The sequence below is a fragment of the Plodia interpunctella genome, chromosome 29 (assembly GCF_027563975.2).
Source record: "Plodia interpunctella isolate USDA-ARS_2022_Savannah chromosome 29, ilPloInte3.2, whole genome shotgun sequence".
In the NCBI taxonomy this organism is placed as follows: Eukaryota; Metazoa; Arthropoda; class Insecta; order Lepidoptera; family Pyralidae; genus Plodia; species Plodia interpunctella.
Window position 1 is genome coordinate 3,912,054 of NC_071322.1, and position 12,813 is coordinate 3,924,866.

The window sequence follows — 12,813 nt, forward strand, 5'->3', positions numbered from 1 at the left end:
ATACAATTTGATTTGTTATTCTAAAACATGTTAATATCCGAGCAACACGAGACAGTACAGTAGCGTTATGTAGCGGAATCGAACATAGAGTTTTTATTTGTTCATCACGTTTAGACAAAAGTCGTAGAACAAAAGATGTTAATGTACCTTAGTCTCTATGCGCCTTTGGAAGGTTATGCGTTAGATACCAGTGACCCTGTATATAAATGCTAAATCGCACTTAAGCTCTGCTTATTTTTTTAGATCTAGATAATATATTTCACTCAAATAATTATTTATAATATTATAAATAACATACTATGATAAAAACTAGGGAACCGTTACGATTATATTAATCATGTGTCCTTGAAATAAAGAAAATATTATACTCTACTTATATAATTTGTTACATACAAGGAAACGGATTTTAAACGAACAAATTTTTTCTCCATTGCAACATCAAATACAATGGTCAGGATTGGTTGATGAACACTCAGTGTTGCCAGCCGACAGGAGACAGACATTCTATTCACTTTCTTGACAGACTGTACGTACATGGTGTTAAGGCACGGTAACTTCGGTAGATAGTTATTACAATGTGGACAAACTGGGAGCGACTTCTTTGTGGTTACTGTGTGGATTCTTCAATAAAACTTTAAACATTTTTTAACATTACCACTTCTAAAAAGGATACTCGAGGTATCAAAATTCGTTACGTTGGACGCGGCTGGCGACGAGTGTTAAAATTTACTTGAAACTTCGTATACAGGAGATATTTAAGTACCGCATATTATCTCTTCCTATGTATATAGGTATTCTGTAACCTGTATAAATGTGACGGCTATTATATACTATTATTATAAAGAGGTAAGCGTTTGTGAGTTTGAGGCGGGTAAACTCCGAAACTACCGGACCTATTTCAAAAAATCTTTCACCATTAGAAAGTTACTTTATCCAAGGTTGCTATAGGCTATATTTTATCTCAAAATTCCCACAAGAGCGAAGCCAACGGGCAACATCTAGTATATCAATATAAACGTAACGGTTTTCTAGCTGTTAAAAAAACAACTGTTCTATCTCTCTATTTGAATATATTTCAATTGGACTGAAAGCACAATATATCTGTGTAGACGGCAAAAAACTAAGAATCTACTTGTTTTAAAAGTTGACGTTTCTTATATGTTTCAGATTGTTGTAGCAAAAAATGCAGTTTCTAATTAAAATAATAAATAAAAATAATCGTTTTTATATCGTATGTCCCATATATAAATGCGTTTCATCGTAAAATGTATCTTATTCTAAACGTCTGAAGACACATATTCCAATGCCCCCAAATGCTTTCAATTCAATTGATTACTAAGCTCTCTGACTTGGAATTAAAAAAAAAATGCCAAATTTTTTGAGACTGTATTTGTATTAAGTTCTTTTAAACTTTTTTTTTCACCACGACTGCATTAAAATGAATTGTGTTATTATAAAAGTATATATGTATATTCCTGAATGAATTGTAACATATGTATAAAGGTCATAGCACACTTCTAACGCACCTCTCCCGCCCGGCAAGTGAAGTTCATTGAAAAATGAGCTTTAAATCGTCCACTGTAGACATACTTTACATTGACAAAATAATAGCAGACTACTCGTTTTGTCGATGTAAAGTATGCCTATAGAGGACGCATTAAAGCTCATTTTTCAATGAACGTTGTCTTGCCAAATGGGAGCATTGGAAATGTCATGTAAAGTCACAAAATGGCAGTCGGTGTTTTTTTATTATTAATTTATTGTCATTTTAATATTTTGTGCAATGGTGACTAGATGACCTTTTATTATTATTAATGGAAATACATTTTGGTACTTAATGGTATCTTGTCCTTTAAAAAAAATATTATCTCTCTTTAATAAAATAAGCAATAAAGATTTTAAACACTTTAACCCCCATTGAAACACAAAGCGAGTGCTGATTTTATATTGGGATTCTTTATATTATGGTATTATTATGAAATAATTCAAATTTGTGCCGTGCATAATACTCTTGGCGTGTTTTCACACAACACGCTAGGCGTAAATTCGCACAACACTCTAGGCATATTATCACAAACGTATATTGGCCAAATAACCAAATGCAGCGGATATTATAAACATTTGCCCACTAATAAATAGGCTGTTTTAAAATCAGATACTTTTTTCTAAATGTGGCGTTGTCACGATTTCAGAGGCAAAACGCATTCGTTGTTATACTCTGATGAGAACTAAAAAAAAATTTTAATCATATAATAAAATTGCTTAAATCTTGTTTGTTTATTTAAATATCTTTATACATTTTCTTTTTTAGACCTAATAATATTTTATTGGATATTCCTGAAATCGGGGAAAGTATCATACCTAAAGCTAATCAGACATTAACACAAATGTCAATTGACGGTACCGTTAATGCTACTCGATTATTTCCATTATTATCATTATTTGTCTCATTGTGCCATTTCAGTCTAGTCGCCATTGTATGCGGTTTTATCAAATATAAAACGCAAATCTCAAAAAAAAAAAAAACAATTATTTCTTAAGCTTTAAAAACTTCTTAAATGTGATAGGTCATAGTCACAATTCATTTCGAACGCATTTGAATTTAGAACAGCATTCAATAATGTACATCGTGTACTTGATTTCACGCGTCGTGTCGTCAATAAGCGCATTCAGATTAAAAGTGTTAGTGTCTAGTAATAGGCTCTTTAAAGTCCGTTCTTGAATACTTTTTTAATGTGAGCTACAAGCTTTAGTGGGATTATTTGTTGGTTGCGCATCTTGTATGTTAAGAGTAAGTTAGTTGAATTTAGAATTTTTTGTCCGTAAGTTTAATTGTATTTTTTTTTTTCTGTTTCAAGCCGTTTTTGCCGGCCAGGAAATTAAAAACCTATTGCTTTTTTTTTGTTGTTGTTTTGAACCTTATTTTGGACTTTTTCAAAAATATTACGTGTAATATAGCTAGGCGTTTTATTTTTCGGGCTGAGCAAATTTTTAATTGTGGTACAACATTTTAGGAATGGCAAAATTATGGGAAATATGCTTTTTTTTTTTCAAATTATTGTAAAATATATGGGATATTTGAACCAAAGCCGTATGTTTATGATAAAATTAATTATAACTATTATGAGGAAGTATAAAATGTATGCCGTGAAATATTTTAAAACATTTATTCTCTTAAATTTTGTTTTATTTACATGTGATAAATTACTCTGAAGTACCATATCTTTTTACGAAATCCTATAATCAAATTGTGCACAAAATCAAGCACAATTTAATTATTATAAGTGACTTACTATATTACGTTTCGTTCACATGTTCGTACATTTTATTCTTCAATATAATATTTATAAATTATTGCCCTTTGTGTACCTATATTATAGTTTACGTTTAGATAACAATACGAATATTTGTGTTTCGGCAACAAAATTTGGACTTTTAAAACTTAAGTTTTACCCACAAGAAGTCCACAAACATTTAAATCACGTTTTATGTACTCAGCAGATATATATATATATATATATATATATATATATATATATAAATATTATATAGTATAGTTGAGAGTACGGAGAGAGACATAACATTCACCCCGGAAAAAATAATACGCGCCGGTAGCTAAAACCGCTGGTCGGACGGCTGGTCCATTATATTACGAATTGTGTTAAGAAAAATATTTGCCAACACACAAATATACGTATTTTTGTTAATATACAAATGATAATTTTGTATGTATTGTCACATTAAATAGAAAATGTATGTATAGACTCGAAATCATTGCATTTATGTAAGTAGAGAACTTGTACTTCATTAAACGGCTTCAAACTTCTAAAATCTTCTTTAATAGTGTAAATAATTAAAAATTAACTATTCACCATAGCAGCATATTTAATAATTGGTGTAAACAATCCTATAATTGCGAAAGTTTGTGAGGATGTATGCGTGTATGTTTGTTACTCTTTCACGCAAAATCCACTTGGACGGATTGTTATGAAATTTGGTACATGAATAGAATATAATCTGGAATAACACATAGGGTACTTTTTATCCCGAAATTGCCACGGGAGCGAAGCCCCGGAGCCCAGCTAGTGATTTATTAAAAATGTCCACAGCCGCCCAAACGATTTTCTAGAAACGTGTCAAGCGTGTCTGGTGCCTAAAACACGCCAGGCGTATTTCCTACGCTAATATGTAATACAACAAAATCTTTATAATAATCAAAATTATAAAGTTAAACAGTGACGCGATATGAACGTTTTAATCAAAATAATAAATATTAAAATATATTTCAACTTACCGAACGCAATTTGAAGCCGTTCTTTTTTTTTTAAATAACTTTTTTAGTAATAGATACTTATATAGCTTTAGTATGTGTTAATTTTAAATATTGAACCGTATCTCGTGTCTCGTGGAATATATATTTAAAAAAATATTTATTTAACGCTTTTTTAAGTGCCAAAAGAAAGTATACAAGAATACGGTACAGATTGCAAATCACATGTACCGTGTATATTCGTCAGCTGTTTCGATATATTAAAGTTTCAAATCGACTTTTAAAATTTTATATTGTCCAATTTAAATTACATGGCTTAATAATAATTATGCTAATGTGATTTGTCCTAATATATTTATATTTATTTATTTTATTTATTAATGAATGAAGTTATACCAAACACGGAACATGTAAACAATATGAATGATTACGAATGACAAATGTCAATGTCAAAATACAAGAAAAGTCATGGCTGGCGGTGATTATTTTAAAATATAAATTCCACGTTGCATAGTCATTTAGATTTCTGTATGTTTAGGCATTATTGTGTACCAAAGCATATATATCTGAAGCGGAATTAAATTATTTTAAAGTTTACAAATTGTTTTATTTCTAATTCGTAAATAAAAATGAAAAATACTTTTTTTTCTAAAAACTATCTATACAGTTTACAATTTTATTTCTGTTCACTTCTAATTTTTGTTTTAATTTGTGAAAGTCGCCTCAGAGGCGAGGGCTTGATCAATTTCAGCCAATTTCTTCCATCTATCTCTCTCTTTCTTACTCTCTCTTCTACTTAGTTTTTCTCCAATCTTCGCCGCACCTTGAAAACATCACTCCATCGTGTCTTTGATCTTGTTTTCTCTTTCCAACTATAGGTGTGTGTAATTTTCTTCGTCTATTTCTCAATTTCATCTTATACCGGCTCCGCTCTATCACGGACCAGTTCTCCGATATACATTGCTGGTTTTTCATTGCGGTAAATAAAAGTTCATGAACATGAACATGAACATATGCACCACACCCAGCCAGCTCGAAGCTGAAACGGACGAACCGAATACAGGCCGTTGGCCGTACCTATGCGACGCTGCTTCCATCCATCAAAGTCACGTTCGCTGGAATATACGTCCTTCGTCTACTTGCTTCACCTTGCCACCAAAACAGCGTCGAGCTCGCTTATTTTTGCTGTCAATACGAGGTATCAGAGGACGTTCCCTAGCTGGCCTCCCAGCGACCGCTACCTTGCTGGGTGGAAGCGGTGGCGTCGCACAAGCCCAGACCCACGACCCTACACCAGGGGGCACGGTTTTATAAGGAGTGACACGCTCTGGGATGGGAGAGGACGGTCGACTAGCCGCAACCGGTCGACCACAATCAACCGACTATGCAGCCTGTAGCCAATATTGGAATTTAGGAGGACGGGTTATTCGATGGAGGAGAGCGTTGGTGTGTTTCGTTTTCCTCACTGACTTCGTAGTGTGTGTTGGTGATGGTTTCGTCGTTTTCTATTTCGCTGTCCGTTTCGTCCATTTTGTATATTTCTCTAGCCGCTGAAATGAGTTCTTTCTTGTCTGTTGCGAGCTCTATCCACTCTGAAGGGCTTTTCTTATAGTATTCCATGTCCTGTTGTAGGGAATTTTTCCAGGTATAAATAGGTCGACCTATTTTACGATTTTTTGCTTCATGTTTGTATGCAGCGTGTAATAGATGTGGGTCTCTGCGTCGTAGTATGTGTCCATAGTAACACATTCGAAGGCATTTGATTCTTTTTGTAATAGTTTTTCCATCCAGAATGTCGTGTATCTTGCTGTACATATGTGCGGGGCCTGCATTGTCTAGCATGTCGCGTAAAATCATTCTTTCGTATCTTCTAAGTTTTGAGCGATTCGCTTTTGTTAGTGCTGCGCATTTGAGGCCGTAGGTCATAGTTGGTTCTATCACCATTTTGTAAAGAAGTTTTATTGTTTTCCCTTGCATGCGGGAACTCTTAATAAATTTTTGTAGAGTCTTCGAATTTTTGATCGCTTGTTTGCAGCGGGCATTTACTGTACCATTCCTGTTCAGTACAGATGAGATGTAGGTCCCTAGATACCTAATTTCTTTAACGGGAGATAAAGTAGTTTCTCCCAGTACAAAAAAGTTCCTGTTATTTATGTTTAGTGGGTCGCGAACTAGTAATTTCGTTTTTGTATCGTTTACTGTAAGACCTACTGACTTTAATAGACTTGTGGCCTTTACGAAAATTTCGTTTAATTGTTGAATATCGTTTGATATTATGATTACGTCGTCCGCGAAGGCTAGAATAATTGGGAGTTGAATTTTGTCATCTTGATTTAGTTTTATATAAGGTAGTTCTTCCGCTAGTGTTTTGAAGACGTCGTCCATAACTATTGTGAAGAGTCTGGGTGATATGGGACAGCCTTGTTTGACACCCTTACCTTTTTTTATCCATTTTGTTTGTTGTCCGAACCATTTAATGCATGTAGATTCATTCAAAGTGGCTTTTATGATTCGATTTGTCATGGATTTATTTGTTCTAGATGCGATTATATCTCTGAGGGCTGAGTGATCCACGGTGTCAAATGCTGCTTCTATGTCGATCGAAAGAACAAAAGATTTTTCACCCGCTTTCCATTCTTCATCCAATATTCGACGTAAGGTGAACATGTGGTCATCCGTGGAGCGATTACTTAGAAAGGCGGCTTGGTAGTTGCCTAGTGTTTCAATTGTTTCGTCCAGTCGTTTTAGTAAAAAGTTTGCATAAATTCTGTATCCCGTACTACATATTGATATACGTCTGTAGTCATTTACCTGTTTCGGGTTAGTTTTTTTAGGGAGTGGCACTTGAAACGACTGAGTCCATGAGGATGGCAGTATGTTTTTATTCCATGCAGTTCGAATGTGGTTTAAAATTTCTAAATTTAGCTCTTCTGGGTTGGCTTTGTATAATTCTGTTACAACTTGGTCTATTCCCGGGGCTGTTTTATTGCGCATTTTTTTTATTATTTCTTCGATTTCTTCTAGTGTAGGTTCCGCGCCTAGTTCTTCTTTTGCGTTTTCGCCTGTCAATTCTTCTATGATGTGTCCTTCTGTTTTTGCCAGTTCTTGTTCCCATTTAGACATAGGAATAAAAGTCTGCTTTAGTCGGCGTCTTTCTGTTTGCTTATGATTTCTATAGAATTCGTATGTGAATTTCATTCTTACTGAGGGGTGTCTAGTTGATAGATCACTGAAAAATGCACGATATTTTTCTTGCTCCTCGGCGACCTCTATTGCTTGTAGGTGATATCTACACTCTTTCAGGATTTTTTGGTGGATTGGGTCAGAGGGCCGTTGGTTTTTCAAGCATTTTGCTTTTTGTAGTTTTGCTAGAGCTATCCTGTACTCTCTGGAATATTTCCGATAAAATTTCAGGATTTTCGTGGCTGAAGTTTTCATAGTTCCTGTTATTTCTTCCCAGGAAAGATTGGCTTTGTTTTTGTTCTGGTGTCTTTTATTTAAAAGTTTAATTACTTCCGTTTGGTATCTTTCTTTTGTGCCTTTACTTTGGAGTAGTTCATAGTCTAGCGATTTATATTTAAATGTGTTTAGCTCCTTGTTTTTGGGTGTTGTTGTTTGAGTATTAAATTGGTGGGTCTTGTTGGTATTTCTATTTAAGGGTCTTAGATTGCCCCAGATGATTTTATGGTCCGAAAGTGGCGTGTATTCGCCTTTTATATAGTTAAATGATGGTGGAGTTTTAGCTTGGGTCATAATGTGGTCGATTTGTGAAATATTGCGGCCGGATCTGTATGTCGTTTTACAACTATTGCGGCCAAAGGATGTGTCTAGTCGGAGGTTGCCCATTCTAATTAGATCTGTCATGATTTCACCGTTGTTGTTTGTAGTTTTGTGATGCAGGTTTCTACCTATTTGTTTTGGATTATGCCGTGTCTTTGGGTTCTGGTAGCCGACGTGTGCATTGAAGTCGCCCAGTATTATAATGTATGAATTTATTGGTTTCCCGATTATTAGTTGCCGGAGGCGGGCTAAATCATTTGTTGCCGCTGACGTTGAGTTTGAGAAATGTGTATTAACTATAAATAGTGTAGTTTGGTTATCTAGGTAGATTAGCGCTGCCATGTTGTTTGTGTTTGATTTTGTCCATTTTATTGTGAGACCGCAATTTTTTCTGATTAGGATGGCTAATCCCCTTTTTCGGTTTTCACATAGAGACCAGAGGTAGTGTTTAGATTTGTAAGAACCTGTTTTTAAGTGGGTTTCCTGTAGGCATGCAATGTGAATCAATTTATCTTCTAGTATCGAGTCAATGTCTGCTTTTTTGTTTAAGGTCGCTGCGCCTCTTACGTTCCATGTAGCGATATTGATGTTGTCTATTTGTTTTATAGTTGTGTAATGAGGCTTCGGTCTTATTAGTCTGTAGCCGGTTTCGTCAGTTATTTCTTCCGGGGTGCATTCGCCTGAGCTTTCTGTCTTTTGTGTGGGGTTTAGTGAAGAAGCGCCCAAATGGTTCTTGAAGCAGTCGTAATGATTTCCATTAAATATTAGGCCTATGCAACCTGCTGCGTCATTATTTTTCGGGCTGAATTGTATTGTTTCTTTTAGCGGATAGCCTTGGAAGATTTTGACGTTGATGCTGTAGTATTCAGCTGCTGCTATCAATATATCAGTCCCACCCCAGGTACCTTCTTTATATTGAGCTTGTAGGTATTTGTTGATTTGAGTCTGTAGATCTGTTAGTGTGTCATTTAGGTTACTCCTAATAGCTTGGTGTATGTTATCGTTGTGTTGATTATCCTCAACGTACTTAGCTAAGTCGCGTCGGATTGCTAGATGGTCGAATGTAATGCCAAACAGATCGTTGATTTGGTATGCGATTGCTCTATATAGACAATTACCATCACCTGGGATTTTTGTTATGGTGTCTGCGTATATCTCCATATTTCTATGCTGTAAAAAGAGCTTAATTTCTAAAGCAGCTGTGGAGAAAAATGTATTAGTTTTAGTTGAATATGTTATGAAGTTTGGTTTGTGGTACCTAATGCCAATATTAAATTATAACGTCGAATGTAAATCTCTGGGTTGTGCCAACTTGGTGAGTTTGTTAGGTAGGTAATAAAGGTTTATAATGCTCGGGGTTTCTTTGTCTATAGAGTCGTTTGCGTAATAGGGTATATTTTTTGCTAGCTTTCTATTTTGTAATAAATTGTAACCTTCATGCCTTTTTTTTGTTGCAGGGATCAATTGCTTTGTTTTATGGTTTGCGTCGAGTCAGACGATGTTATTCATTTATGGCTTGCAGCTGTGGATTTGTTTTTGTTCTACGTGTTAGCTATTGTGTTTGTTGTGTTTCCTGGTTTCAATGGCGTCTTTCTAATTTCTTATCTTTTATTTTTATATTGGGCCTTTTTTTTTATTGTTGCAGGAATGCTGTTTGGAATTATCAGTATGTTCTAATGTTGGGTTATAGAATAAGTATGTAATATTAGGTTATTTAAGACAAATGTTGGCGGAATATCTGAGGTGCCATATGAGTTATAAGCGTGACGAGACTCTTTTATCTTGTTTTATATTCGTTATCGAAGTATATTATGTGTTGTGATTTAAATATTTTTAATTGTCTTAAATTTTATCTGGGATGCCTTTATTTGCTACCGGAATTCTTTCATTTTGTTTATCTTATAGCTTTGAGGTTTTCTTTGGAAAAACAGGTTATATTTTATTTTACTTAGTCTAGGAAACAAATAAAACAGTACAATACATAATATATATATATATATATATATATACATAAATAAAGACTAATGTGTATTTTGGATTTGATTTTGGCACTGCCTTGTAGTATTCAAGCAGTGGGACAAGATTATTTCTTTGAAATATAGTTGCTTTTTGTTGGCTTGTTGGTATTACATGTAACTCTAAAACTCAGACAAATTCACCACGCTCTAAATACGCCAATAGCACTTTTTTGTATTAAATATTTATGTATTTAAGTGAACCCGAACGCGCGTTGTCTATTTATTTCTTTTATATAATATTTGAACTATTAAATTACAACACTAGAACAGGTTCATGTTTTATTTTACTTAATCTGGCAAACAAATAAAGCAGTACATCTATACATAAGTAAAGACGAATGTGTATTTTGGATTTGATTTTGGCACTGCCTTGCAGGATTCAAGCGGTGGGACCAGATTATTTCTTTGAAGTATAGTTGCTTTTTTGTTGGCTACTTGGAGAACTTGTTACGCTAAGGGTTTGTTTACGTTATGGGTTAAGTATATAGCTCTAGGTAAAGATATATTTATGAAGGGGGATATTTTATAACATGGAACGCTCTCACCCGTGTTTTTCAGCTTGTGTAGTGTTGGCAGGCTGCAGGTTCACTTACGAAGTCTTCAGCATTGGAGCTGTTTTGTTTAGATACTTATAAATTATATGTTTAGGTAACACTAAAATCTCAAACTAATTCACTACGCTCTAAAATCGCCAATAGCACTTTTGTGTTAAATATTTATTAATTTAAGTGAACCCGAACACGCTTGGACTAATAATAGATTTGTTAAATATTTGGTTAAATTGGAAGTGAGTATAGGTACGGTCACAAACACTTTCAACATCTGCAAACACTTTCAACATCTGGTTGCGCGGTCTATTGTTTGCGTTCGGAGCTAAAGGGACGTCCTTTCGCGACGGCTACTCGGTCGAGACTCCCTCCATTGCGGTAAATAAAAGTTCTCATACAAATTACGCAATGCTCAAGCATTCGCGTCGGCTGTCTTCCGAGTTTAGCGATAATGTGTAGCCTGTATTTTAATATTTGATAAATCAGACAAACCTGATTGGGCCCTGGGCTCCGATGCTTAATAACCGTGGAAGCAACCGGGAAAACAGATGAGAACAAATTACCTGTATTCGAAATAGTTTTCCTGCAGTTTTGACGTCATTAAGAAACAGACTTAATTGTTTAAATTAAAACAAATGTTTGCGCAGCCTTTGTTTTTTTAACTGCGCATCGTAATTCTTTGTTCAGGAGTACCTAGGTACATACGCACCACGAAAGTGTGCCGCAGAAGTGGCGCTACTGTCGCTGAAAATAACCACGTGGTCTATATGTTATTGGTAGTTCCTCATATTGCCGCGGGAATTCGTGGCACGGTCATGCTGGGTTGTAGTTATTTTAAAACAAAAAATGAGTGTTAGACTTATATAAATTTTGTTATACATATTAATATATAAATTTTGAAAATATTTGATGAGATGAAAAAAATTAACCCTGAAGGTGTGAAATAAGGGTTGAAAGTTTGTATGTTTCTTTTTTTTAAATCGGCACCGATTTAGCGATATACTTTTTTTTAAAGTGTCATGGCTCCATCGTTCGCCAAAACGATGATTTTGCCAACGTCAAGGCTGAGATTGTCACTGTATATAGTGTCATAATATCAATATTGAAACACGGTTCAGTGTGTAACCTAAAATATAAGTGTACCTATATAAATATATTATATATACATACGTATATAGGGGAGAGTAAATAAAAATTATAAGTAGATATTATTTTGTATAAATTTTTATACTAGGCTTAGTTTTAAATAAATTTTTGACGTCAATAAGTGACGTATATCATGCTGAGTTGAATAAAAACTTTTGAATTTGAATTTAAATATGATAGCGCTTGTTCCGCGTCAGAATTGACGTCAACAAACTGCAATGCCTGTGTAACAAATGTATTTGTTAAACAAATTAAAAAAACCCGATTCATTGATTTCGCTAACATATCTAAGAACCACGGCATAAAAATTAGCTGTCAAATAAAAAAAAACCGCATCCAAATCTGTTCACCCGTTGATGAGCTACGGTGCCACGTACACAGACACACTTAGCGGTCAAACTTGTAACACCTCTCTTTTTGCGTCGGGGGTTAAAAAATAAATCTTGACATTTTGCAGCCTGCCTGCCACTCAAATATTGGTGCCTATCAGCTTTCATGGCTTATCCCTTAGCCACCTCTTAAGACATCCACACATGGAGTGGTTCTGAAAATAATAATGACATCGAAAAATTTACACTATTTTCAAAAAATATTTTTTTAATGAATGTGTGACAGACATTTATCACAAAACCTAAACGATTTGCTGTGTGGAGTGGTACTATTTTAGAGTGGAAATCACACACCATTTTATCTATCAACTAAACTTTAGTGCACAAAAACTATCTGTAAAAGTCAAACGTCCGGCTTGATGCTGAGATGCAGAGTCAGCCTTTCGACTACGAACTAATATTATAAAAACGAAAGTAAGTTTGTCACCTCTTCACGCTCTATCTACTCAAGCAATCTTCTTGAAATTTTGCATACATGTGGTTTGAAGTATAGAGAAGGACATAGGGCTTTTAATCTCGGAAAAATTCACGCGGGCGTAGCCGCGGGCAAAAGCTAGTAGATGCATAAAGAAGACCCAACAGTGAGGAAAATTATCAATATTGATATACGTATAAATAATTAATTTAAAAATTGCCAAATTTATGTATTATCAATTTTCACG